We start from the raw sequence: 24170 nt of genomic DNA on the forward strand, positions 1-24170 counted from the left end.
GGTTTTTTTGGAAAGATAATAGGATATGCAAATAAAAGTAAAGGAGTAATAAGGAACTAAAAGTTTTAAAAAATTGAAAAGTGATAATAGTAAAAATATATCTAGGAGTTTCTCTGGAGCTCTTGTGGGCAGTGTGGGGTCAGTTCAGTGTCAGATAGTCCCTTGTTCCAGCTTGTACATGTTCTCAAGGTCTGTAGGTGCCCCTCAAATGCACAGTTCAGTTCAGTCACTCAGTCATGTCTGACTCTTTGGCTTCCCTGTCCATCACCAACTCCTGAAGCTTGTTCAAACTCATATCCATTGAGTCAGTGATGCCATCCAACCACCTCATCCTCTGTCATCCCCTTTTCCTCCTGCCTTCAATCTTTCCCAGCATCAAGGTCTTTTCCAAGGAGTCAGTTCTTCACATCAGGTGGCCAAAATATTGGAGTTTCAGCTTCAACATCAGTCCTTCCAATGAATATTCAAGACTGATTTCCTTTACAATGGACTGGTTGGATCGCCTTGCAGTCCAAGGGACTCTCAAAAATTTTCTCCAACACCATAATTCAAAAGCGTCAATTCTTCAGTGCTTAGCTTTCTTTATGGTCCAAGTCTCACATCCATACGTGACTGCTTGAAAAACCATAGCTTTGCACAGTCTCAGCATTAACTGCAGGGTTTTAATCTGTTCCACTTGTCATTTCCAGGGTGGTTCCCCCTTCTTTGTTTATTTTGGCTTCACCTGTTTGCAAGTCTCTTCAGTGTCTAATTTCCACCCTGACACAAGGGGGTGAAGGTGGCCCCTTATTTAGACTCACTTGTTCAGTTGTCCAGTGGAGAGGGAGTGACACTGCAATCCAATACCACTGGCATGTGTGGGGAGTGCCTGCAGTGGATGGACAACACTTGATTTACCACAGCCCAAGGCAGCTTCTATTTCCTGGATTCACACTGCTCAGGCTTCAGGGTGCTCTGCAAGGGCAGTGTCCCAAGTGGGCCCTGCGTTTTGTGCACTTCCCAGGTCTAGGCTGCTCAGGTTCTCGGGTGCTCTGCCATGGCACAGACCCAGATGGGCTGTGTGTTTTGCTCCCTTCCCAGGTCCAAGCCACTCAGGCGACTGGGTGCTTGGTAAGTGCACTGTCCCAGGTGGGCCATGTGTCTGATGCACATCCCTGGTCCCAGCCACTTGGTTTCCTGGGTGACCACAAAGTCACAGTCCCAGGTGTGCTGTGTGTCTCCTTTGGAGAGCTGATCTCAGACTGTGACACTGCTGCATATGTGAACTACCCAGGATCCTAGGAAGATGTAGTTTGGAGCTGGCAGCCTGCTCACAGTTTGGTGGAAGATGCAGTTTCTGTGGCTGAGATTGCAGCAGCCCCTTACCTTCTGACTCTGGCTGTCACACACCTGCCTCTCTGCCTCTGGGGAGGGAGGGCCCTAAATGGCAGCTGGCTTGCTCTCCTTTGGTATTCACTAAGGGCAAAATCCATTGTTTTGTGAGTGTGCCAGTGGTCACCATACGGGTCAGAGTCTTTGGTGGGAAAGGTCCTTTTTTTGTGTGTGTGATCTCATGGTTTGGGTTTCTATGTCACATTAGCTTCCTCAGATTGTCCTCAGGTCACTGAAGGCTGGTCCTTACCATGAGTATCAATGATGAAGCCTGCACCTCCCTGCCCAGCCCCCACTCGCTGCTGGCAGATGTGCAGCGTCTGGGCCACTTCTCCCCTGTCAGTTGCAGTTAGGTACCTATTCTGTAGTTTTTTCCCCCCAGTTATGTTGCCCTCAGAGGTTCCAAAGCTCCCTACAGACATGCTTGTGAGAGGGCTTTATGTTGTGTGGAAACTTCTTCTCCTTCACGACTCCTTCCCTGGGACAGGTCTGCATCCCTAAATCTTTTGTTTCTGTTTTTGTCTTTTATATTTTTTCCTACCTCATTTTGAAGAGATTGGGCTGTCTTTCTGGGTGCCTGGTGTCCTCCATCAGCATTCAGAAGTTGTTTTGTGGAAGTTGCTCAACATTCAAATGATCTTTTGATGAATTTGTGGGGGAGAAAGTTGTCTTCCTGCCCTACTTTTCTACCACCTTGGGACTGCCACCATAACTTGTCTGCTTTAGTATAAGCAAAGAAATTTACTAAAAATGGTAAGTAGTATAATATTACCATGTTTAGTCTGAGGTAGTAGATAAAAAATATTTTGCATTTAGAACTGATGGTCCTACATTTCATAATTTTGCCTGCACACTGTGAGTGTGCAATGATGTTGTGTAAACTATGATGATGTCTTCAGAATGCACAATAATTAAAAAAGTTAACCCTAAAAAGCTACATTTTGGGGGTGGACTTACGTTTGATGAAATATAAGAATAATGTTTTAGAACATGAAATGCTATTTACCTCTAGATTAGAGAAAAACATGAGAATTACAGGAGAAAAGCAGGATTGGGAAAAGGAAGGAGTGACTTAAAATGGACAGACTGATATATATATATATATACATATATATATGTATATATATATATATATTACTAGTGTGTCACAGGAGAAAGATCACAAAAATTAAAAAACTTGGTGTGTAACCTCCGAGAGCTCTCACTCCAATTCTGCTAGTTGTACTATAGAATCTATACAAAAAATATAACCTGTATTATGAGCTGATTTTAGCTGATTGCTATTTGAGTTATACAGATAATGCTGTGGAATTTCAGAAGGTAGAGGGACCACTGTATCTTTGGTGAGCTCTAAAGAAAATGTGACTTAGAGAAAAAATACCATAATGCCAAGTTTTTAAAAGATAAAGAGAAATGTGAATGTGTATGAAATGTTTTGCTTTATTTTTCTGCTGAGTGTTTTTTTTGTCTATTTCTCTGAGTTATTAATCTAAGTCAAATAGTTTGTTTTATTAATGACTTAATAATGGAGCTCTTTCTTAATTTCAGATTATTCATACAAAAAAAGAAGCCCTTTCTAATCAAGATTCACTCTATTGACTCAATAAATCCCAGTCTTACGGCCAAATGTTAGATATGAAAGTGAAAGTGAAAGTCGCTCACTTGTGTCCAACTCTTTGTGACTCCATGGACAGTCGATGGAATTTTCTTGGCCAAAATACTGGAGTGGGTAGCCTTTCCCTTCTCCAGGGGATCTTCCCAACCCAGGGGCTGAACCTGGTCTCCTGCATTACAGGTGGATTCTTTTCCAGTAGAGCTACAAGGGAAGTCCAATGTAAGATATGAGTTTTATCAAATTGAATTTTTCTTTAAATGTTGAATACATTTTATTTTGAATTGATTGTTTTCCTTAAATTGTTGTGTTGTTCAGTCCCTCAGTCATGTCCTACTCTTTGCAGCCCCAAAGAGTACAGCACACCAGGCTTCCCTGTCCTTCAGCATCTCCCATAGTTTTCTCAAACTCATGTCCATTGAGTCGGTGATGCCATCCAACCATCTCATCCTCTCATCACCTTCTCCTGCCTTCAATCTTTCCCGGCATTGGGGTCTTTTCTAATGAGTCAACTCTTCGAATCATGTGGCCAAATTATTAGAGCTTCAGCTTCAGCATCAGTCCTTCCAGTGACTATTCAGGACTGATTTCCTTTAGGACTGATCTCTTTGCACTCCAAGGGTGTCTCAAGAGTCTTCTCCAACACCTCAGTTCAAAAGCATCAGTTCTTCAGTGCTCAGCCTTCTTTAAGGTCCAGATCTCACATCCATACACAACTACTGGAAAAACCATAGCTTTGACTAGATGGGCCTTTGTCACCAAAGTAATGTCTCTGCTTTTTAATATGCTATCTAGGTTGGTCATAGCTTTTCTTCCAAGGAGCAAGCGTCTTTGAATTTCATGGCTGCAGTCATCATCTGCAATGATTTTGGAGCCCAAGAAAATAAAGTCTCTCACTGTTTCCATTGTTGCCCCATCTATTTGCCATTAAGTGGTGGTATTGGATGCCATGACATTTGTTTATTTAATATTGTGTTTTAAGCTGGCTTTTTTCACTCTCCTCTTTCAGCCTCATCAAGAGGCCCTTTAGTTTCTCCTCACTTTATATCATAAGGGTGGTGTCATCTGCATATCTGAAGTTATTGATATTTCTCCTGGCAATCTTGATTCCAGCTTGTGCTTCATACAGCCAGGCATTTCACATGATGTACTCTGCATATAAGTTAAATAAGCAGAGTGACAATATCCAGCCTTGACATATTTCTTTCCCAATTTGGAACCAGTCCATTGTTCCTTGTCTGGTTCTAACTGTTGCTTCTTGACGTGCATGCAGATTTCTCAGGAAGCAGATAAGATGGTCTGGTATTCCCATCTATTTAAGAATTTTCAACAGTTTTTTTGTGATCCACACAATTAAAGGCTTTAGCATAGTCCATGAAACAGAAGTAGGTGTTTTTCTGGAACTCTCTTGCTTTTTCTATGATCCAACGGATGTTGGCAATTTGATCTCTGGTTCCTCTGCCTTTTTTAAATCCAGCTTGAACATCTGGAAATTCTCAGTTCTCATACTGTTGAAGCCTAGCTTGGAGAATTTTGAGCCTTACTTTGGTAGCATGTGAGATGAGTGCAATTGTGTGGTAGTTTGAACATTCTTTGGCATTGCCTTTCTTTGGGATTGGAATGAAAACTGACCTTTTCCAGTCCTGTGACCACTGCTGAGTTTTCCAAATTGCTGGTCTATTGAGTGCAGCACTTTCACAGCATCATCTTTTAGGATTTGAAATAGCTCAACTGGAGTTCCATCACCCCTACTAGCTTTGTTTGTAGTGATGCTTCCTTTGGCCTACTTAACTTCGCATTCCAGGATATCTGGATCTAGGTGAGTGATCACACCATTGTGATTATCTGGCTTGTGAAGATCTTTTTTGTATAGTTCTTCTGTGTATTCTTGCCACCTCTTCTTAATATCTTCTGCTTTTGTCTTATATAGACATTCCATTATTGAAACCCTCAACTAGTAGCAAATTTTTTGGGTTTTATAACAGATTTTATTCTTATTAAAAAACAAAGTTCAGACACTTCCCTGTCAATTCAATAGTTATGATTCTGCTCTTCCACTGTGGGGTTCAATCCCTAGTAAGGGAACTAAGGTCTCTCATGCTTGGTGGTAAGGTAAAAAAAAAGTTCAGCCAATTAAATTGAAGTTCTAATTGGCTTTATTAGGCTCTTCATGAGTCAGATTGCATCCCACCTAGCAAACGGTGCTCTCAAGGGTTTTACAAGATAGAAGATTTTTATAGAAAGAAGGATGAGAAGAGGAACCTATTAGCAAAAGAAAAAAAAATTGTTTTAGGCCAAAACATCTTTTTTGAGGGGGAGGGGAGGGAAATAAGGGGTTTAATCATGCAGATTGCCTCTTCTTCCTCTGAGGGGTGTAGAGGGCTCATGTGACAGGGGACCTCATTGGTGCTGACCAGAAAATTCTAGACTGGTTGGTTAAGAATACGTTCTGGTGAAGGTCAAAGCTGCAATTATATTAGTTGTTTAATCTACATTTGGTATCATGGGCTTTAGCACAAGTTGTTCCATTTTAGGCCTGTAATTTTCTCTTTAACATTCCTCAATCCAACATGCTGCTACTGCTGCTAAGTTACTTCAGTCGTGTCCGACTCTGTGTGACCCCATAGACGGCAGCCCACCAGGCACCCCTGTCCCTGGGATTCTCCAGGCAAGAACACTGGAGTGGGTTGCCATTTCCTTCTCCAATGCGTGAAAGTGAAAAGTGAAAGTGAAGTCGTTCAGTTGTGTCCGACTCTTAGCGACCCCATGGACCGTAGCCTACCAGGCTCCTCCATCCATGGGATTTTCCAGGCAAGAGTACCGGAGTGGGGTGCCATTGCCTTCTCCACAATCCAACATGACAGTGCTACATTTAGAAAAGTCAAGGGATGTGTCAGAATCTAATCTTTGATGTATTCATAAAACAAAGTGATTTTGACACTTGCACTGAGTCATAGAGATATTGTCAAATCTGGAAGATGAGATTCTAGTTTTTTTTTCTTGTTTAGTTGCACTTTGGATGAAAGTATTCACCATGAATGAGGTTGTTTGGCTTTAAAATAACCTGTGGAGAGGATTAGTAAGAAGCAAGAAGTTTTAAATACATTCATATTCTAAATGTGTGCTACCCATTTCATGAAAAGTTGGAAGTATGAAGTGTGTAAAAGGCTGAAAATTATGAAATGATGAGAGATCATATTTGGAATAATCAGATGTTACAAACTATAGAAGTTTGAGAGTTTCCTATGCTAGTTGGCAGGCAGCATTTCCTGATTTCTGATGGTGTGATTTTTTTATTAGTTCAGAGGCCAAAAAGCACAAGCCTCTGAAATCAGTAAGAAGCCTTTTAAAGGTACATGCAAACTTCAGACTAATTGACAGTAAACTTCCAGTAGAAGATGTCATGACCTAGCTATAGACAGTTATTTTAAAATTTAGAGAGTAATGATCTACAGATTATTACTATTACTACAGATTATTATTACAGTCAATTTTTAGATCAGTATCTAATATTATTCATAATGGTTCTGCTCTGTCGTCCACAGACCATAGAGTGGGGATTTCCTGGGAACTTATTAGAATAAATGAAAAATCTCAGACTCCATCCCAGACCTACTCAGTTAGCAGTCTGCATTTTAACGTCATCCCCAAATGATTCATTTGCACATTCAGCTTTAGAAACACTAATATATTGCAATATTCTAGAATGAAAAAGATTAAAATAATTAGTCCATGGGCAGATTAACTGCAGCTTTGACTATCATTGGCACTAATCATCTGTCTCTAAAAGGAGAAAACTAGAATACCATCCTCTACTATCAATTGTAATCAGTGCTAGAATGCACCACTATTTCCTTAATGTAGACCTATACTTGTTAGACATTAAAACCCCAATGGTAAGACTTCCCTGGTGGCCTACTGGTTAAGACTCTATGTGTCTACTGCAAGGGGCATGAGTTTGATCCCTGGTCAGGGAACTAAGATCCTACATGCCACGTGATGTAACCAAATAATAATTACAAAATTAAAAAATGAAGAGCAGACTACAAAAAAAAACCATAGTATTGATGAACCCATGAATTGATATATAATATGTTTGGCATATTTCTCTCAGGTCAGAGCTTTCTAAAGTTGTTCTTAGTGTATTGAGGGATTTGCTGGAGGAAGGAGAAATGCAGAGGGTCGAGGTCAAGGCTAGACAGAGAAATGGTAGGCAATCCCATCTTTGGAGGCTGAGTGGGTCTTCAGGACTTAGTATTTTCATTCCCTGGTTCAGAACATGCATAACAAGCTCTTCTAATCAAAGATTTATGGATTTACATCAAAGATTTATGTCATAGTTTCTTTCAGATTTCAGGAGTATCATTTCTTTTAGACCCTTTCAGCTAACAGAACAAAGAAATAGTGTGTATACTCACATGCCATCCATTTGATTGTTTAATACAAATAGACATGTATAACAGTATCAGGATTGTTGACCTGTACCCCTACAAGAAAGAACACTATCAACTAGATTACAGTGCTTTTTTCTTTTGCTTTTAGTCTTGCAAACTCCATTCATTTTTGAAGTTACTTAAGCCAGGGTATCTTAGTGAGGTGGTTTCATATGTTTGTAATATAATTAGATTGTTTAGTCAAATTCTGCATTCCATTCTTAATGTCAAAATCTTGTGTGTGTTTTTTTTCAATATGCATACATTGATTCACTTTTTTGTGCTGTAAGGTTCTTTGGGTCTTGACAAATATGTAGTGTCATGTATTTACCATAACATCATACAGAATAGTTTCACTGAGCATGATCATCTTTAGGAATGGTGTAGGCCACACAAAACACACCAGTGGCTCCTAGTTTGTGGCCTCTGCTTTAATATCTTTCTTTCCCCCTTTGCTCTCTGCTCCACAGGGGCACATGCCCCTGAGTCTGCTCCGCTCACCACAGTATCTGGATTCAACAAATGGAAAAATAAAAATAGAAGATGAGCCCCTCTCCCAGTAGAGCACCAGGTTCAGAAAGAATACACTGACAAGGAAGTGGCATTCTGTCACTCCCTGCCTCTTTTTCAATTGTCCACTGGAAATGTCCCTTTAAGCCCTACTCCCAGTTGACCACCGCCCCCCCCCCCCCACCCCGCAAGCCTCCTTATCCTCTGCGTTGAAGTCATCACAACGGCCAGATGGATTCTGGCCAGGGTGGGGCCCTCTGTGACATCACCAAAGGCCTAGCCCTGCTTGGTCCTTAGTCTCCAGGTGCAAGGGCAGACCAGCACACCACGAGCCACTTCCTTTCAGCTCACTATGCGGTCTGTAATATGGTTCTTTTTCTGGCCTATGTGTGTGCCCTTTTTCTGTGCCTATGTGTTTTATGTTCTGAAAGATGAAGCTGTAGATCTTCCGGGGAAGGTGCCCTGTGGAAGGCACTTTTGAATTCGGCAGAATCAACCAGAGCATGCCCAAGGCTGGCTTGGGAGCAAGTCACACTGGGTTTTTCTCCTCTCTGTGGTGTTGGTGATACTGAAGTTTCCAGGAGACAGTAACAAGGGTAAGGTGTGCACTTGTCATGCCCATCAGGGCTGTTCATTTGGTTCTCCAGGACAGAAGAAAAAGGCTTTCCCCCGACAAAGACTATATGTTTGGTACCTTAACCCAGCTTGAGAGGGACCTTGTGAACTTTGTGTTCAGGGTGCGGAATCTGAAACTCGCTGCTGCAACCACTGGTAACCACAAACGTCCCTATATAGAGGTTCCTGCAGACACACACAATAACATTACAATATATGAGGTATGGGGTGACAACGATGACTCGGATTGAGTGGATTTGTGTGTCAAAGTAGAAAAGGCATAGTTGAGTGCCAACAAACTGTATCCAAACTAATAAACCTATTCTGAAGCTAAAGAAAAAGCCTCTGATATTTTTTATTTGCTGTACAGTTTTACCTTTTCCAGAATGTCATATAATTGGCATCATGCAGTGTATAACCTTTCCCAGACTAGTTTATTTTACTTAATAATATTCATTCAGGTTTCATCCATTTATTTTTGTGATTTGATAGCTCATTTCTTTTTATTCTTGAGTAGTATTTTGTTATGTTGATGTACCATAGTTTGTTTATCCATTCATCTATTAAAGGACACTTTGGTTGCTTCCAATTTGTGTGTTTGTGTGTGTGTGTATGAGAGAGAGAGAGAATGAATTAAGCTGTTATAAAATTCATGTTCATGTTTTTGTGTGGGCATTAGCTTTCAGATCATTTGGTTACCTATCTAGGAGCATAATTACTAGATCATGTGGTATGACAGTGTTTAGCTATATAAGAAATTGCTTCCAAAGTGACTGTATCATTTTGCATTCCCACTAACAATGAATGAGAGTTCCTGTTGTTCCTCATCTTTGCCAGTAATTGGTATTGTCAGATTTTTGTATTTGACCTTTACAATGAGTGTGTAATGGTATCTCATTGTTTTAATTTCATCAGTCTACTTTAAACAGCTATCTTATTTCCATATTTCCATTGTAGCATTTCCATTGTGTTTTATTGCCATAGATTCCTCGGGTGTTTTATCTTTAATCTGAGGTTTAAATAGATCTGCTGCTCAGCAAAACTTCTGCTGGTGTTTATACCATCAGTTATTACTTTGCTAAATTAGTTGTTGAATAATTTTTTCATGAAGGACTGATAACTTGAGATCATGTATATTGGAACAAATTTATCTTTAATTGAACAACACTGACCACATTTTCTTTTCCTGAGTATTGCTTTGTCCACTAATGTTTAATGCCTCCACGCAAAAGTTTAAGTTCAGCATGAACTTCTCCCCTTTTTGTTTGTTTTGATTTTCTTATATACATACTAGATGTTAACCAAATCTGTATTAGTACCATTTGCAGTTGTACATTAACTCTGAAGTTTTACTTACAAGCATATATATATTTTATCAGAATCTTGACTTTATTATGTGTCTTCCATGGTTTTGAAAAACTATATGCTCATTATTCAAGTATTTTTATAGTCTGCCTCATCTCCGTTGAGATTCAAATGAATCCATTTATATAATGTTAGAAAGAGGGAGTAATCATAAAATGTGTTGATATAGTTACTGAAGAAAATATATTTTAAAAATAACAGTAACAAAATATTTGCTAGCAAAACTAATTTTCTCTCAGTGCTTTTTGTAACTATGAATGTCCAGATCCTCTTACATATAGTTTATAAACAGACCAGGTAAATTAGTAAGCACCTCAATCAAACAGAGTTTCCCTCGTAGTTCAGTTGGTCAAGAATCCACCTGCAATGCAGGAGACATGGGTTTGATCCCTGGGTTGGGAATACCCCTGAAGAAGGAAATGGTAACCCACTCCAGTATTGTTACCCGGGGAATCCCAAGGACAGAGGAGCCAGGCTGGCTACAGTCCATGTGGGTCATAAGAGTCAGACACAACTTAGCAACTAAACCACCAAACCACCAGTCAACCATAGATTTATTCTAATGTTTGGTTTTAACTAGTTTAACTTAGAGTCTTGTTACAGTTATCAACATTCTTGTTTTTCTGTCAGTAAAAAGAATGCTAGTTTTCTTGGGAGGAAGACAGTTTTAATCAATATTTTCCTATGCTTTTGATTTTCAAGAGAACAGAAATCTTAAACAAGACACTTGTTTTCAAGTGTCTGGTACTGTGCCTAATGAATATTTTTCAAATTAATATGTTATCATTAGTAAAATGTACATTCTGTTTACTTCCAACACTGATTTAAAGTGATTTATGATAAAAGATAAATATATTTGGGATTGACATGTACACACTGCTATATTTAAAATGGGAAGCCAACAAGGACTTGCTGTATAGCACAGGGAAATCTGCTAAATACTCTGTAACAACCTAAATGGGAAAAGAATTTGAAAAACAATAGATATATGTATAACTGAATCACTTTGCTTTACACCTGAAACTAATACAACATTGTTAACCAATTAAACCCCAGTATTAAATAAAAAATTTAAAAAAGAAAATAAACTGTCTCAGAAGACAAAAATGGCAATTTAAACTAAAAAACATTGAGAATGAGGCAAAATATTATTCTACTTCACAGTATACTAGCTTTATCAATATAAATAGTAGTCATTATTTGAAATGGCTGAAATTAACTCAGCATTGCTCTTTCACGTGAAGGCATATAAATACATATACAAGTATACAAGTATAGATAAAAGCATATCATGGCATTTTTATCAATCATTCATCTCCTTTTATGTTGTTCCATTATAATAGAATCTGTGTTTGTTATGTCTCTTAATATAGTGGTATCATTCTCTTTCATACATCAGATGTTTGTTAAGCACCTACTCTGTGTCAGAGTGTTTCAGGCACTGAAGATACAGTGGTAAAAAAAATTTCCTTGTCCTCACAAATTTATACTTTATTCCCAAGTTAGGTAGAGACAAACAATAAGCAAAGAAGCGAAATATCATATAATCACTAAAGGTTATGGAGAAAAAACAGGCAGAGAGAGAAAGAACTCAATTAACTAAAGATAGATGGAATCAAAATGAACACTTACTTGTTCTATGTTTTTCAGTTTTGTAACTAATATAGGAAATCTAAGACTGTGTGAAATTAATATTGAGAATGTCATGCCCAAAATTATATCTTGTTATTAGTCAAGGCATTGCTTAAAGTAGACATGGTGAGGTTTTAGCCATATCCTCAAAATATGCATTCTTTTATGTACTTTGCATACAATCTTCTTTTTTAAAGTTGAAGTATAGTTGATTTATAATGTTTATTCTTTGTTTTTGTTTTTTTTTAAACTTTTTATATGCAATCTTAACCATTGTATTGACGGCAGGTTTTTTTTTTTTTTCCCCTGATGGCTATCTCTTGGTAGAATCTTAATGAGTTTGAGTTTAGAAACAAAGACTTTCCTGAAATGCATGAGGTCTTAGTCCTTCTGCATACTTCTTATTGGATGCTTTAAGTAATAGAAAAATAGCACAGTAATTTTAAAAAATGACAATGTATCTTATTCAGGATTAACTCTGGAACTGCTCGGAAGAAACCCATTTTCCCACTGTTAGTTTTGCATGCCAAAAAGCTCATTAGTCATTTTTCTGGATTATATCCTTGCAATTCTTAACTGAACCTATGAATTCGGTAATTTTCTAGTAGAAAATAATATCCAAAGGGAATAAGACACCAAGAAAAAGGTGGGGGAGATAGTTTTGAGTAGAGTGTATAGGCCTAGAATTCAAGATGTTCCATAGTATTGAAAACACACACACACACACACGCACAAAGAAAACACACGTGGGGGATCCTGGTTTTGGAAGGACAAGCCTTGTGTATTTTTTAAGTTTGTCGAGTGTTGGCTTATTTCTTGCTATGCAGTGAAAGTGTTAGTTACTCAGTTGTGTTGACTCTTTGTGACCCTGTGGACTGTAGCTCACCAGGCTCCTCTGTCCATGAAATTCTCCAGGCAAGAATACTGGAGTGGGTTACCATTTACTTCTACTGGGGATCTTCCCAATCCAGGGATCAAACCTGACTCTCCTGCATTGAAGGCAGTCTCTTTACCAACTGAGATACCAGGGAAGCCCTTGCGATACAGAAGAACCATTAAAATTTCATCCCTAAAAAAAAAAGAAATGTAATAAGAAAAACCTCATTTCTCTAGTCTCCAGAACGTGAGACAACTTTAAGAACATGACCTTTAAAGACTAGTTCCATTATTTGCACTGAGATTTTTACTGAAGACCAATTTTCACTCACTACAGCATTGGATGATATAAACATTTGACTTATTCAGAGTTAAGAGATACATAAGGCATGTTTATCTATTCACTTTGCTAATAGTTCACCACTTTGTTATTATTAAAAATTCACAAGGACAAATTTGAAACAAAATCATATAAGAAAAGAAAAGAAGAATTGGGGGGTACTTCTCTGGTAGTCCAATGGCTAAGACTCTGTGTTCCCGAAGCAGGGGGCCCAGGTTCAATCCCTGGTCAGGAAACTAGATCCCACATGCTTCAACTAAGATTTAGAATACCAAAACTAAAGATCTTGTATGCTGCAATGAAGAAATATTTTAAAAAAGAAAATAAGAATTGGGCTTTAGTTGGTTGTTTTCCTAAACAGAATGAAATTAGTCGTTCTATTAAAAAGAAGTAGTTGTTGTATTAAAAAAAATTGAACAAATGAAAGGAATGCTATACTGACATAACTATGGTATTTATGTACTAGCAGATATGGCAGAAGTTGCCAAGTTTAACTCAATTCTTCTCCATTTACTAGTTCATTTATAAAATAATTCCATTTTCAAAATAATTGTACATATCTAACCCTTCCCCCTTTTTTTGTGATTTTAATCATAGATGACATATGGAAGGAAACCTTAATGTTTTTCTTGATACAGTTTATTCTTGTCTCATTTGTTTTGGTAATAGCTTGTCTATTTTTATAAATATTTATTTTATTTTTTAAATTTTTTCCATTTATTTTTATTAGTTGGAAGCTAATTACTTTACAATATTGTAGTGGTTTTTGTCATAGATTGACATGAATCAGCCATGGAGTTACATGTATTCCCCATCCCGATACCCCCTCCCACCTCCCTCTCCACCCCATCCCTCTGGGTCTTCCCAGTGCACCAGCCCTGAGCACTTGTCTCATGCATCCAATGTGGGCTGGTGATCTGTTTCACCCTTGATAATATACATGTTTCGATGCTGTTCTCTCGAAACATCCCACCCTCGCCTTCTCCCACAGAGTCCAAAAGTCTGTTCTGTACATCAGTGTGTCTTTTTCTGTCTTGCATATAGGGTTATCATTACCATCTTTCTAAATTCCATATATATGCGTTAGTATACTGTATTGGTCTTTATCTTTCTGGCTTACTTCACTCTATAATGGGCACCAGTTTCATCCATCTCATTAGAACTGATTTAAATAAATTCTTTTTAATGGCTGAGTAATATTCCATTGTGTATATGTACCACAGCTTTCTTATCCATTCATCTGCTGATGGGCATCTAGGTTGCTTCCATGTCCTGGCTATTATAAACAGTGCTGTGATGAACACTGAGGTGCACGTGTCTCTTTCAGATCTGGTTTCCTCAGTGTGTATGCCCAGAAGTAGGGCTGCTGGGTCATATGGCAGTTCTACTTCCAGTTTTTTAAGAAATCTCCACACTGTTCTCCATAGCGGCTGTACTAGTTTGCATTCCCACCAACAGTGTAAGAGGGTTCCCTTTTCTCCACACCCTCTCCAGCATTTATTGCTTGTAGACTTTTGGATAGCAGCCATCCTGACTGGCGTGTAATGGTACCTCATTGTGGTTTTTTGATTTGCATTTCTCTGATAATGAGTGATGTTGAGCATCTTTTCATGTGTTTGTTAGCCATCTGTATGTCTTCTTTGGAGAAATGTCTGTTTAGTTCTTTGGCCCATTTTTTGATTGGGTCATTTACTTTTCTGGAATTGAGCTGCAGGAGTTGCTTGTATGTTTTTGAGATTAATCCTTTGTCTGTTTCTTCATTTACTATTATTTTCTCCCATTCTGAGGGCTGTCTTTTCACCTTGCTTATAGTTTCCTTTGTTGTGCAAAAGCTTTTAAGTTTAATTAGGTCTCATTTTGTTTATTTTTGTTTTTATTTCCATTACTCTGGGAGGTGGATCATAGAGGATCTTGCTGTGATTTATGTCAGAGAATGTTCTGCCTATTTTTCCTCTAGGAGTTTTATAGTGTCTGGTCTTACATTTAGATCTTTAATCCATTTTGAGTTTATTTTTGTATATGGTGTTAGAAAGTGTTCTAGTTTCATTCTTTTGCAGGTGATTGGCCAGTTTTCCCAGTACCACTTGTTAAAGAGATTGTCTTTTTTCCATTGTATATTTTTTGCCTCCTTTTTCAAAGTTAAGGTGTCCATAGGTACGTGGATTTATCTCTGGGTTTTCTATTTTGTTCTATTGATCTATATTTCTCTCTTTGTGCCAGTACTATACTGTCTTGATGACTGTAGCTTTGTAGTGTAGTATGAAGTCAGGAAGGTTGATTCCTCCAGTTCCATTTTTGTTTTTCAAGATTGCTTTGGCTATTCGAAGTCTTTTTTTGTTGTTATTTCCATACAAATTGTGAAATTGTTCTAGTTCTGTGAAGAATACCATTGGTATCTTGATAAGGATTGCATTGAATCTATAGATTGCTTTTGGCAGTACATTCATTTTATTATGTTGATTCTTCCAATTCACAGACATGGTATATTTCTCCACCTATTTGTATCATCTTTGATTTCTTTCATCAGTGGTTTATAGTTTTCAATATATAGGTCTTTTGTTTCTTTAGGTAAATTTATTCCTAAGTATTTTATTCTTTTCATTGCAATGGTGAATGTGTTGTTTCCTTAATTTCTCTTTCTGTTTTTTGCATTGTTCAGATATAGGAATGCAAGGGATATCTGTGTATTAATTTTATATCCTGCAACTTTACTATATTCATTGATTAATTCTAGCAATTTTCTCGTGGTATCCTTAGGGTTTTCCATGTAGAGGATCATGTCATCTGCAAACAGTGAGAGTTTTACTTCTTCTTTTCCAATCTGGATTCCTTTTATTTCTTTTTCTTCTCTGATTGTTCTGGCTAGGACTTCCAGAAGTATGTTGAATAGTAGTGGTGAGCGTGGCACCCTTGTCTTGTTCCTGATTTTAGAGGAAATGCTTTCAATTTTTTCCATTGAGGATAATGTTTGCTGTGATTTTGTCATATGTGACTTTTATTATGTTGTCCTCTGGATTTCTTTGACAATTCTGGGTCTTTTGTAGTTCCATATAAAGTTTAGGATTATTTGTTTTAGTTCTGTGAAAAGCATCATGGGTAATTTGATAAGGATTCTATTAAATCTGTACTGCTTTAGGTAGTATAGACATTTTAACAATATGAATTCTTCTAATCCAAGGGTGCTGGATATATATTTCTTTGAATCATCCTCCATTTCATTTATGAATGCTTTATAATTTTCAGCATATAGGTCTTTTACTTCCTTGGATAAGTTTATTCCTAGTTATTTTTGATGTAATATTAAATGGGATTTTTTTTTTACTTTCTCTTTGTGATATTTCATTGTTAGTATAAAGATACACAGTAGATTCATGTATATTAAATATTAATAATAGTTTTCTTTGAAGACTTTAGGATTCTCTATATAAAGTAGCATGTCATCTGCAAATAGTGGCAGTTTTACATCTTCCTTTCAGATTTGGATAACTCTTTTCTGATTGCTGTGTCTAGGATTTCTAATACTATGTTGAATAGTATAGTATAGTGTTAGTTGCTCTGTCATGTCTGACTCTTTGCCATCCTATGGACTGTAGCCTGCCAGGGAATCCTCCAGGTAAGAATTTTGGCATGGGTTACCATTCCCTTCTCCAGGGGATCTTCCCATCCAAGAATTGAAATCCGGTCTCTCGCATTGCAGTTAGATTCTTTACCACCTGAGCCACTGGGGATAAAGGTGTTAAAAGTTGATACCATTATCTTGTTCCTGAATTTAGTCGGAAAGTTTTCAGCTATTATATTTGCTGTGGGTTTGTCATAACTGACCTTTATTATGTTGAGGTGTGGTTCCCCTTATACTCACATTGATGAGGGTTTTTATTATGAATGAATGTTGAATTTTATCAAACACTTTCTCTGCATCTGTAAAGACGACCCTATGGTTTTTCTCTTTCCTTTTGTTAATGCGGTGTACCACATTGATTGATTTGTGTATGTTGAACCATCCTTGTGAAACTAGGATGAATCCAACTTGATCACAGTGTATGATCCTTTCTAAATATTGTTGGATTCTGTTTCATAATATTTTTAAGGATTTTTGCATCTATATTCATAAAGTGAATTAGCCTGTAATTTTTTTGTGTGTATTGTCTTTTCAAAGGGTTTTGGTATTGGGATGATGTCCCTTCAAGGATGTTCCTGGGAATGTTCCCTCCTATTCAGTCTTTTGGAAGAGTTTGAGAAGAATGTATATTAGTTCTTCTTTGTATATTTGGTAGAATTCCCCAGTAAAGCCACCTGGTCCTGGACTTTTGTTTGCAAGGATTTTTAAAATTATAGATTCTATTTAACTGTTGTTCATCAGTTTGTTCAAATTACTGCTTCTTCTTAATTCAGTTTTGGCAGGCTGTATGTTTCAAGAAACTTTTCCATTTCTTCTAGGTTGTCCATTTTGTTGGTGTATAACCATTTATAGTATTCTGCAGTGATTTTTTTTAATATTTCTGTGGTATAAGTTATTTCTTTTATTTCTTATTTTGTTTGAGTTCTCTTTTTTAAACATTTTTATTTCAGTGTATAGTCTCACAGCAACTATAAACTCAAGAGTAATAAAGTCCCCCAACTTCCCCATGGTAATATCTTGACATCTGTAGTACAATGTCAAGACCAGCACGCTGACATTGGTGCAACATTATTAACTATATATAGGCCTTATTTAGTGTCCATCATTTTTTATTGGAATTAGAATTTTGTGTTAGTTTCTGCTGTACAACATCATGAATCAGCCTTATGTATACATATATCCTCTCCCTTTTGAGCCTCCCTCCCACCTCACCCCCATTTCACCTATCTAGTTCATCACAGAGCACTGAGCAGAGTTTCCTGTGCTATATAGCAGCTTCCTGCTCTTTTGGTGAGCCTGGCTAGAGGTTTGTTGTTTTGTCTATTAAAAAAGAAGCTCCTGGTTTAATTCATCTTTTCTGTTATTTTTATCTATATTTGTTGATTATCTCTTGGATCTTCATTATCACCTTCTAATGACTTTTTGTTTTGTTTGTTCTTCTTTTTCTAATTCCTTTAGGTGGTAGGTTAGATTGTTAGCAATTTCTTTTTTCTTGTTTCTTGAAGAAGGTCTATATCACTATTAACTTCCCTCCTAGAACTGTTTTTGTTGTATCACACAGATTTTATGAGATTGTGTTTTCATTTTCATTTGTCCTGAAGTATTTTCTAATTTCTTCTTTGATTTTATCATTGGCCCATTGATTTTTTAGTAGCACGTAGTTTAGCCTTACATGTTCATTCTTTTCCCATTTTTCTGTTCCTAGTTGATTCCTGGTTTCATACCAATGTTTTCAGCAAAATGCTTGAAATAATTTCCATCCTCTTAAATTTTTTGAGGCTTGTTTTCTGACCTAACATGTGGTCTATCCTAGAGCTCATTGTATTTGCACTTGAAAAGAATTTGTATTCTGGTTTTTTTGTTTGTTTTTGGATGTAGTGTCTTGTAGATGTTAATTAAGTTCAACTGGTCTAATGTGTCATTTAGGACCTGTGTTGCCTTATTGATTTTCTATCTGAAAGATCTTTCCTGTGGTGTTAGTTGGTGTAAAAAATTCATACTATTATTGTATTCCTGTCAGTTTCTCCCTTTATGTCTGTTAGTATTTGTTTTATATATTTAGGTGCTCCTATATTGGGTGAATATTGGTTAAGGGGTATATCTTCTGTTGATCTGTTTGTCTTTATATTATGCCCTCTGTTGTCTTTCTTTATGGCCTATTTCAAAGTCTATTTTGCCTAATATGAATATCGCTACCCACTCTTTCTTGTCATTGCATTTGCATGAAATATATTTTTTCAACCCCTCATTTTCGATCTGTGTGTCTTTGACCCTAAAGTGAGCCTCTTGTAGGCAGCATTTTGTAGGTTCTTCTTCTTTTTTTTAATCCAGTCTGCCTGTATCTTTTGATCAGAGCATTTGTCTGTTGACATTTAAAGTTATTATGGATAGGTATATACCTGTTGCCATGTCCTAGTTTGTGTGTGTGATGTACCTATCACCATTTTCCAGTTTGTTTGCATGTGTGGTTTGTCTTTGTTCATTTCTTCTATTTATTTTGTGTGTGTGTGTGTGTGTGGTTTGATGATTTTCTTTGTAGTATGCTTGAGTTCCTTTCTTTTTTATTTTTGTGATCTATTATATGTTTTTGATTTGTGATTACCATGGAGTTCAAGAATGTTGACTCCTGTAAACTTCCTGTAAACTGAGTCATACAAACTCAAACATTAAAAAGATCTAAATTTTTATACTCCCCTCCCCCACATTTTATGATTTTAATGTCCAATCTTACATTTTTGTGCTTATCTTTTTACTGTTTATTGTAGTTATAATTGCTCTTACAGCATTTTTATTATTTTTAAATTTACATACTGGCTTATTTAACTGATCTTCAATCCTTTTATATATTTACCTTTCCTATTGTGATTTTCCCTTTCCTATAGAGTGTTGCTTCATTTTTACTTAGAGAATACCATTCAATATAGAGAAATGTTATGTTTAGCATTGCTGAATTCTTTTAGTTTCTCTTTGTCTGAGAGATTCTTTATATCTCCTCCTTACTCTAAATGATAATCTTGCTAGGTAGGGTATCCTTGGTTTCAGGTTTTTCCCTTTCAGATCTTTGAATTTATCATGTTACTCCCTTTTGGCCTACAAAGTTTCTGTAAGAAAATCAACTGATAGCCTTATGGAGATTCCCTTGTCACTAACTCTTTGTTTTTCTCTTGTTGCCTTTAGAATCCTCTCTTTATCTTTAAATTTTGCTCTTTTAGTTATAATATGTCTTGGTGTGGATCTGTTTTGGTTTATATTATTTGGGACCCTCTATGTTTCCTATTCCAAAATATCTGTTTTCTTGTTTAGATTTGGGAAGCTTTCAGTTGTAATTTCTTCAAACACATCTTTATCTCCTTCTCTCTCTTCCCCTTCCAGAACCCCTATTATGGATAGATTGGAACATTCTATATTGTCCCATAGCTCTCTTATGTTGCTTTCATTTTTTTCATTTGTCTTTCTATCTGCTCTTTAGATTGGGTCATTTCCATTATTCTGTATTCCAGATCACTTATTCAGCTATAAGTCTGAGTTGTAGGAGGCAAAACAGAAACAAAGGAACCTCATGTCTACATTGTTCCCTGGGTCCTGAGGTCCCTAGCTGGTGTGCTTTTTTTTTTCCTCCTTTTCATACTTCAGTATCTCCTTATGTTTGTTTTTCAATGTAATTTTCATGATTTTAGTTGTCCTTAGTGGAAGAAGTAGGGAGAAGTATGTCTATCACATATTCCTGGAAGCAGAAGTCCCAAATTAGTTTCTGTAAATGTCAATTTTATGACCGTTTCTCTCCACAGCCTCATAAATAGCTAATCCCTGACTGGTTTTCTATGGTACAGAGAAGCAGAAAAAGAGAATTTTGAAACAAAAGGCCCTATCTGAGGGTTTGATACTGGGCACATGGTGGTTGATTAGGACTCAATGAAAAATGAGGTTTGTCAGAAAATGGAATACTAAAGAGATCTAGTGTTGATGGTCCACAGGAGAGGTAGCATGCTCTGAAGAAGATGTGTGCATGTGTGGACAAATAGGGCAGAAAGAAAGAACCTTGGATATGCTACTTTCTTTTCTTTTTAATTCTTAAAGAATAGCAAATGAATCAAGAATAAGCTCAGTGTATGTTTAAGGATCAGATATGGATGTGCTACTTTCTCACACAAAATTTACTTACCTTATTTATAGTGTCTCTCTCCCCACAAGTATATAAGCTCCAAGAAGGTAGGAATTTTTTCCTGATTTGTTTAATAATGTATCCTTGGAGCCTAGAATGGTGTCTCTCATGTACTGGCTCTCAGCAGATATTTGTTGAATGAATGAATAACTTGCAGTTGGGCGACCTAGATTCTGGTCCTGACTTTGCCACTAACTAGAGATCTTAACCAGGCCCCATTCCTTTCTTTGGACTCAGTTTCTAAGTTTATGAAAGATGAGGATTACATTAAAAGATCATTTGGGTTCTTTTGTACTCTGTTATTCAGTAGTTCTGTGAATATTTTTATTTTTCTATAATATTCATTCATCTTTTTTCTCATTAATTCATTCATCATCCCCTCTTCATTCTTCCATCTATCCGTCCAATATTTCTTGAATACTTGTGTGATGAAGACTTCAAGGATTTATGTCAGAGGTGAAGTAGGTAACTAAATTATACAGAGTGTTACTATAGATAACTGTGGGGTACCATGGAATGTATAACTATAAATAACCTCTAAGTTAAGGGCTAGACAGAGCTCTGTGCTGAGACCAGGTGAGAGCAGTGGGGTTGCAGAAGTGGGTAGAGCATTACCACTAGAAGGATCAATAGATACAAAAGCTCTGAGGCAGAAAAGAGCTTTATCTGTGTAAGGGAAAGAAAGAGCTGTTCATGGAGGTGTTTAGTGAGCTAAGAGCAGGATGTGTATGAGATAAAATTCAAGAAGCAGATAGGTACATGTAAATCCTTAAAAGGGTGTTAAGAGATCAGCTATGTATTTATCTTGTCTTTCCTTTCAGCTCCTTGAGGAAGAATAGATGGAATGGTGAACACAGGAGGCCCCATTAATCTCCTCTTAACTTCCCTCTCTACATTTATATTTCTTTCTTGGAGACTTTTATAGAATGAGCAAGTAGTAAATAACATTTTTAGATTAGAGTCAAGAAAGTAATAATCTAGTTAAAATTATTAGACTTGCCATGAGACTGACTACTGTGTCTCATGTGTGTCACTGCTCATAAGGCCATTTGGATGAAACTCACTTCCCAGAAGAGCCCTTAGGCTCATCAAAGTCTACCAAAAATTTGCTCAAACATTTTAAAATAAATGTTATATACTTCCCAGAAGTGGCTATTAATCACATTGCATGGAAAAGTTTCTATTCAGATCATCTTTCCTCAAATTTTTAAAAAATTTTCCTTTCTTAACTATAAGAAGAATGATAATGTCATAGTAGTTGTAATAATTAAAATTTATGGAGTGGTTACTAGTGTCAGGCACATTAGTAATGACTTTCCACACATTATTTCATTTATTACGTGCCAAGCACTATTCTAAGTGCTTTACATAACTCACTGAATCCTCACCACAACCTAGAGTTAAGAACCATTATTATACCCATTTTACAGATGAAACTAAAATCTAGAGCAGTACGTTTGCCATTCAAGGTCCCCCAGTTAGTAAGCAGGGAGTTAACAATTCAAACCTAAGCAGTATAACTCCAGGGTTTGGCCATTCAACTGTTTTGCTGTATAATGAGGTGAGCCAACATGAGCTGCCAGTGCTAAGATATTAAGCAATCAAAAACAGTAGAAGCCAACAGACACCAGAATCCAGTTAGTGAATTAGGAATTGGAGAGAAGGACAAGCTGAGATATAGCGTTCAGTTACCCACTTGGGCACCAAAGTTGGTGGGGTGATCCTGAGTCAAAAGGCAACAGGAACAAACCAGAAATTAGGGTGGGGACATCATTTATGAGTCTATAAATAAACTTCTGATGGTTGGCTGATGGTTGGAACACATGTTCTCGTTGAAAGCCGGGTGTCTCCTCTCCCAGCAAACCACCCAACTTAAAGGTAGCCTTTTGCATTTTTCAGGAACAGCGTGGAGAATCAAGAGTGGTAGAATAGAGGGAGTATACAAAGCAAAAGAAAGGAGAGGCATAATGAAGAAGGATCTCTTCTATTATTATTATTTTAGTTTCATCCCCTCTTTGTTAAGTTCCTTGGTGGTTCAGATGGTTAGAATCTACTTGAAATGCTGGAGACCTGGTTTTGATCCCTGGGTCGGGAAGATCCCCTGGAGGGAAGGCATGGCAACCCACTCCAGTATTCTTGCCTGGAGAATCCCATGGACAGAAGAGTCTGGCAGGCTACAGTCTATGGGGTCGCAAAGAGTCAGAAACAACTGAGTGACTGCTTCCAAAGTGGTGTAGTTGGTAAAGAAACTGCCTGCCAATGCAGGAGACGGAAGAGATGCAAGTTCAATCGCTAGGTCAGGAAGATCCCCTGCAGAAGGGAATGGCACTCCATTCCAGTATTCTTGCCTGGGAAATCCCAAGGACAAAGGAGGCTGGCAGGCTACAGCCTATGGGGCCACAAGAGAGTTGGACATGGCTTAGAGACTAAACAACAACCCTCTTTGTTGTACCATTGTACTATTTCTACTTTGTTGTAAAAACCACTTGCATGCAGTTCCAGATTCCTCAAAAGGAATTCTTTACTCATCTGCTTCCCACAAGCATCTTTAAGAGAGTAAGTGCCTTTCATCAGTGGTTAAAATGCACTCTAAAACATGTCAAGGACCAGAGAAATACAAGTAATACACAGCAGGAAGGAGAGGAAACTGAAGAGCACCTAACCCATTGGGAACACAGTTAAGATCCAGATAATAAGGCGAAAAAGAGTCTCTGAAAAATCAAATTAGGTTGAAACAAGAGCCTGTAGGAGAGCCTCCTTGTGTGTGAGAAATGCATTCATTTTAGGACATTGATTTTGCGTTATCTATTCACTTTTTAAAGTGTGCATTGACTTTTAAAATATTTTGAGGTAGTTTTATTACATGAAGTTGTAGAAAATAATACAGTGATATCTTAAGTATGCTGTACCTAGGTTCTCCTGGTGATAACAGCTATATGTGACTATAGAACATATCACACTAAGAAATTAATATTGCCACAACCCTATTATCATATTCAGATTTCCCCAGTTTTACTGGTTGTATGTGTGTGTTTACTTCTATGCAATGTTGTCACATGAGTAGATTTGTGTGACCACCATCACAGCCATGATACAGAAACATTCAGTAACCACAGGGCCCTCTGTGTTGCCCTTAAAAGCAAATTCACCTCCCTATAGCATTCCCTAAACCTGTCCTTAACCCCTAGCAATCACAAATTTATTCTCCATTTCTGTAACTTTATCATTTTATCATTTTTAAAAGCTATATAGATGAAATCATACAGTATGTTAACCTTTTGTGATTGCCTTTTTTCCCACTCATCATAATTTTCTGGCGATTCATCCAAGTCATTGCTTCTATCTATCAATGGTTTGTTCCTTTTTACTGCTGAATGGTTTTCCATGCTATAGATGTAATATAGTTTGTGTAAATATTTACTGTTCGAGGACCTCTGTGATGAATCCACTTTTTGGCAAATGTGAATAAAGCTGCTATTGCCATCTGTGTACATGTTTTTGTGTACACATGAAAGTTTTAGTTCTCTGGGATAAATGCTCAAGAGTGCAACTGCTGGGGTCCTATGGTGGTTGCATGTTTAATTTTATACAAAAACAAAAACTGCTCAACTTTTCTCCAGAGTGGCTGTAACATT

General features: G+C 37.2%; 1 pseudogene; it reads left to right on the plus strand.

The window, feature by feature from the left end:
- The first annotated feature begins 8278 nt into the window (after positions 1-8278).
- On the plus strand, positions 8279-8792 carry LOC122690707 (annotated as a pseudogene).
- The last annotated feature ends 15378 nt before the right edge of the window (positions 8793-24170 follow it).

Source organism: Cervus elaphus, chromosome X (genome assembly GCF_910594005.1).
Source record: "Cervus elaphus chromosome X, mCerEla1.1, whole genome shotgun sequence".
Taxonomy (NCBI): Eukaryota; Metazoa; Chordata; class Mammalia; order Artiodactyla; family Cervidae; genus Cervus; species Cervus elaphus.